The sequence below is a fragment of the Peromyscus eremicus genome, chromosome 9, assembly GCF_949786415.1.
Source record: "Peromyscus eremicus chromosome 9, PerEre_H2_v1, whole genome shotgun sequence".
Taxonomy (NCBI): Eukaryota; Metazoa; Chordata; class Mammalia; order Rodentia; family Cricetidae; genus Peromyscus; species Peromyscus eremicus.
The window spans coordinates 14920034-14926107 of record NC_081425.1 but is presented as its reverse complement, the minus strand read 5'-3'; the positions used below and the strand labels follow the sequence as shown (position 1 = coordinate 14926107).

Here is a 6074-nt window from a genome sequence, read left to right as displayed (position 1 = left end):
ATATTCACAAGTCCCATTAAATGTTTTATAACATGTGCATATAATTTTCATAATACATAACTGTTCACTATTGTTTGTAATTTCATTTATCATCATCACTCATCATTAGCATTGGCAGTACTACTCAGAGTTCGATTCTCTAAGCAAAATAAATACAGCTGCTCAAAATTCCACTAAGAGTGTTGCTATTCTCACTTCCTGATCTCTACTTCACCCAAGAATTATGAATTTGCTGAAATATGTTAATAGATTACCAAGGGAAATACAATTTAATTACTTGCTTTGGGAATTTGTCTTCCAACTACTCTCTTTTCATCCTATAGAAAATTAAAGTAATTAATATATAAGATTATTTTATTGAATATATCCTCTGGTGTTTAATTATCAGTTTGAAATTGTGTCTGGCAGTGTGTCCTGGAAAAGTTTCTGCCCATGACTTTTCATATAAACATCCAATGGCCCAAGGATGTAGCACAGGATTTTGAGGGATATTGAATGTCTTAGGTTCCTGTCAGCTTTGCCATGTATACCACAGGACTCTTAATTTTTTCTCAAGGTTAAAACTGTATTTTATATATAGCAATACAATTTACATGTTAATTACATTGTATAGGTTGATTTGCTGTAGTTTTAAATAGAAAAAAAATACCTGTTTACAGAGGATGGAAATATGTTTCTGTGGTTAATGAAGATTGATGTTCTTCCAAACAACTTGGGTTCAGTCCTGAGTACACACATGATTATACATGCTACTTGTATCTCCAGTTACAGGCCATTGGAAGCCCTGGTCGTGGCTTCATGGACCCTTGTACGCACACAGTGTTCATGATCTAATGCAAACATGCACACATACATATAAAATAACAAATACAAAAATTAAAATAAAAAGAATACATTAATGACATACTTAAAAAACATTACATCTCTTCTGCCATTTTAAATACAGCTCCACATAATGCTCTACATCCACTGCTTGTGGTGATACTGTGTTCCCCAATATATTGTGCACCCTAATAAACTTATCAGGGGTCAGAGAACAGAACAGCCACTAGATATAGTGGCCAGAAAATGGTGGCACACACACCTTTAATCCTAGCATTCATTCTAAAGGCAGAGATCTGTCTGGGTCTCTGTGAGTTCAAAGCCACACTGGAAACAGCCAGGCATGGTGACACACACCTTCAATCCCAGGAAGTGATGGTAGGAAACAGAAAGGTATATACAGTGTGAGGACCAGGAACTAGAGCCTGGTTAAGCTTTTAGGCTTTTAGCAGCAGTTCAGCAGAGATTCATTCTGGATGAGGACTCAGAGGCTTCCAGTTTGATGAAACAGAGTCGGCTGAGAAATTGGCGAGGTAAGGTTTGCTGTGGCCTGTTCTGTCTCTCTGATCTTTCATCATTCACCCCAATACCTGGCTCCGGATTTGCTTTTATTAATAAGACCGTTTAAGATTCGTGTTACAACTGCTGCCTGAACAGCCAGCCAGTACCCCCTTGCCAATGGTTCCCTCACCATGGAGGACCAGAATGAGTACTGTGACACAGAAGAATTCACAGATGGATCCTAGATCAATGAGAGCAAGAATCAGCAGGATGATGATAAAATGCTTATTAGAGGCTTGAGCTGGAATACAAGCAAGAAAGATCTGACTGAATATTTGTTTCAGTTTGAGGAAGTTACAGAATGCACAATTAAAACATATCCAGTCACTGGGAGATCAAGAGGATTTGGATTTGTGCTTTTCAAAGACACTGCTAGTGTGGATAAGGTTTTAGACCTGAGAGAAAACAAATTGGATGGTAAATTGATAGCTCCCAAAACGCCAAAGCTTTAAAGCAGAAAGAGACCCCTAAAAAGGTTGTTTGGGCAGATTGAATCCAGATACTTTAGAAGAATAAACTGTAGACTATGTTGGAGCCTTTGGAGAGATAGGAAATATTGAGCTTCCCATAGATACAAAAATAAATGAAAGGTGAGGATTCCATTTCATCACATATACAGATCAAGAGCCAGTAAGTCAAGAAATTGTTAGAAAGTGGAGACCATCAAATAGGTCCTGGGATGTGCAAGATCAAAGTTGCACAATCCAAGGAGCTACACAGGCAGTAAGAGCAACAACAAAAAGGGGAAAGAGGTGCTAGACCTGGTGCAAGATGCGCTACTAGGGGAGGTAGAAGAGGTCAGAGCCAAAAGTGAACCAAGGATTTAGTAACTATCATGGGTAAGGATATGAAAATTATAATAACTATGGCAGTTAGAAATCTATAATGGCTATGGCAGGTACGGTTATACTGGGTATAACTATGGGAACTATGGATACAGACAAGGATATGCAGACTACAGAGGTCAACAGACACTAATGGCAGCCTTCCTGAAGGGGCGGCAATCATCAGAATAACTACAAGCCCCACTAAAGGAGAATGCTGGAAGACATCAGAAGGTGTAATGAAACCATCTTACAGGACAACACTGCAGATTGCTTGATTTTATTGTTAACCTAAGATGATTATTTTGTAAAAGACAATTATGTACATGACACAGTTTTATCCAATTGGACATAGTTGACAATTTTTTTTAACTTTGTCCTCGATAACTCTGTTATGACTCAATGTAGACTTGTGTTTACATGAATTTTTATTGATTAAATGTATTCCTTTATTTTACATCCCTACCACAGTTTGCCTTCCCTCCTATTCTCCCATTCCCTCCCCCCACCTTCTCCTCAACTTCTGACACCCTCCCCCCATTTACTCCTCCTCTGTTTCTGCTCAGAAAGGTGCATGCTTCCTATGGGTGTTAACAAAGCATGTCATGTCAAGTTGAGGCAGGAATAAGCTCCTCCCCTTGTATTAAGTCTGGCCAAGGCAACCCAGTATGAGGACTACTTTCCTGGAAGACAGCCAAAGCATAAGAGGCAAGTCCTACTTCCTCTAGGAGTCCCACAAGTAGATCAAGCTACACAACTTTCATACATATGTAGAGGGCCTATGTTGGTCCCATGCCGGCTCCTTAGCTGTTGGTTCAGAGCCTATGAGCTCCTATGAGGGCAGGTTAGTTGTTTCTTTAGGTTCCCTTGTGATAAGTTTGGCCCATCCCCCACCCACACACACCTCACTTCCCCATCCCCTCATCTCCACTTTATAATCCTTTCTTCCTGTCTTCAACAGGATTCCCCAAGGTTGGCCTAGTGCTTGGCTGTAGATCTCTGCATCTGTTTCCATCATTCACTAGATGAAGGCTCTCTAGCCTCTCTGGGGCTGTGGATTGGAGCTTGGTTATCCTTTACACCTAATATCCACTTATGAGTGACTACATACCATGTTTGTCTTTCTTGGTCTGTGTTACCTCACTCAGGAAGGTTTTTTTTTTCTAGTTCTGTTTATTTGCCTTCAAATTTCCTGATGTCATTGTTTTAGCAGTTGACTAATACTCCATTGTGTAAATGTACCACATTTCCTGTATCCATTCTTAACTTGAGGGGCATCTAAGTTGTTTCCAAGTTCTGGATATTATGAATAACGCTGCTATGAAAATAGCTGAGTAAGCTTCCTTGTGGAATAATTGAGCATCCCTTGAGTATATGCTGAAATGTGGTATAGCTGGGTCTTGAGATAGATTGATTCCCAATTTTCTGAGAAAGTGCCATATTGATTTCCAATGTGACTGCAGAAGTTTATACTCTCATCAGCAGTGGAGGAGTGTTCCCATTGCTCCATATCCTCTCCAGCATGAGCTGTCATTACTGTTTTTTGTCTTAGCCATTCTGACTGCTATAACATGGAATCTCAGATTCATTTTGATTTGGATTTCCCTGATGGCTAAGGATATTGAACAATTTCGTAAGTGTCTCTTGGCCATTTGAGATTCTTCTGTTGAGAATTCTGTTTAAATCTCTGCCCCATTTTTAATTGGATTATTAGGATTTTGTGATGTCTAGTTTCTTATTTGTACAATTTTATGTTAATCCTCAAATACATTAAAAATAAAATAAGATAAAGGTTACAAAAAACCTTCCCCCAGAACAAATTATTTTAATCATTTTTTGAATGACCAATAGAACAATTATGTTCAATGACTAGTTATACCTATTTCATATTGCCTAAATGATCAGTAAAAGTAAGAAGAAATCCCCAAGTCCAAATCACTGCCTCAGAGGAGTAAAGCATGCTAGATTCTTTTGGAATACAAAAATGGTTCTTGCTACTTCAATATACAGAAGGTTGGATTCACCTTTTCAGTGACATTAAGATATAAATTTGAACTCTCCCTCAGACTACATTGTTTCAATCCAAAATAATTACACTGGTAAATTAGCAACATTAAGAAAAAAATCCTGAAATCCCCAGCATATTCCCACTAGCAATATTTCTATGTTCAGAATAAATGAACCTGTGGAGGAGGATGGGAGATTGTGTTACAAATGCATACATGCTTACCCTAGAGAAAATGGAAATTTAGAAGAGACTAGATATTGAAAAATGAAAACCTTCAGCCAGCTATGTTTATTGAAGATGTTTGAGTCTATCATGAATCTAGGCATGGTGGCATAGGCCTGTAAATCCAATACTTAGAAGGTTGAGGGACGATAGTCATCCTCTATTACATATTTTACTGCAAGTAATTCTAGATTACATAAGGTATTGTCTCAGAAAAACAACTAGGCACCCCAAAATAGAAAAATAAGGTTAAACACCACAAAAAAATCTGCATAATCATTAACATTCAAATCTATCTAAAGTTTTTAGTCTATAAATGTGGTTAGGAATTAACAAGCATATACATATTGATTTACTATTAAATTTCCCATTATTTGAATAAGATTTTGTTGCCATAAACATGTCATATATTGTTTCCAATTTTAAGGCTCAGAATTTATGTAAATACTATCCATATATTGCTTGTATTGGAACATATATTGAAGGGTGCTATATAATTGTTCCCAATGATATTAAATACAAAATAAATGGTCTCCTTTTTATGTCCCTAAAGTTTTCAGTGATACGTCTACTACTGACAATGAAACAGTTGCTATGTATTGAACTAAGCACATATTTGCAGTCAACAATTGTCAAGTTCATGAAGTAAATATTGGCAGTTTCTGCTTGCTAGAGACAGATGGCAGATATATCAAGTACTTCTCTCGCCTTACTGTCTTCAAACATATTATTATGAAAGTAGGACTCAAAGTAGATTCTGCTGCCATTAGAGATTCTGTTATGAACCACACCACTAAACAACCATGTCGTTTATTATATAACATTGGTGTTTATGTTCTTTTAGCTTTTCCCAACAGAATACTGAGGTTTTCAGATGTAGGACACATAAAATGATTTATTGATGATTTGATCAGCCATCTAACCTTTGGTTATGAAAAAAAAAAGAGAGGAGGGATGGAGGGATGGTGATGTGAATGCTTTCTACATACTTTCTAAGCAGCACTTAAGAATGAATGTAACTTATTTCCCCCAAATAAAGCATTTTTAATGTTTATAATGCTAATCATGAGCCTTCTGTTACATATTTACTTAATGATGTATAATGAGCTCATACGGGAGCTCTGAAAATACGAATTCTTGATCAAGGGCCTTATGATACTAATCAGTCAACTTTGAATTATGAATTCCTAATTAGAGTCCTACAAATGCCTTCTAATTACCCTCGTGTAGAAGGAAAACTGAGTTCAAGCACACACTCACACAGACATATACCCCGAAAGCTTTGTGAGACACCTGACATTTTTATAGTAACCAACAGATATGTTAGAAGAAAAGGGTCGAAGTGACTATCGTTTTGATCAGCTGTTGGGCATTCCAGGAGGGATATTGCTATTGCTCACAAGACTGCGAGGCACTAACCACAGGCCACGGCTGGGAAGGTGATCTCTAGAAAGCTTGATGATAACATGGTGACATGGTGTGAATAGAACGGGGGTGGCAGAAGATGACATGTTGTGAAGAGAAGGGGAGAGGCAGGTCCGTCGCTCTCCCACACAGCCTGTGAGCACCACAATGGCTCATAGAATCATACCACTCTTCAGTGCTTGAAAGTATAGATTATTTTTGCTACTCCAGAT

General features: G+C 37.8%; 1 pseudogene; it reads left to right on the top strand.

Moving 5' to 3' along the window:
* Window positions 1–1481: 1481 nt before the first annotated feature.
* On the top strand, window positions 1482–2415 carry LOC131920098 (heterogeneous nuclear ribonucleoprotein D-like; annotated as a pseudogene).
* Window positions 2416–6074: the final 3659 nt, after the last annotated feature.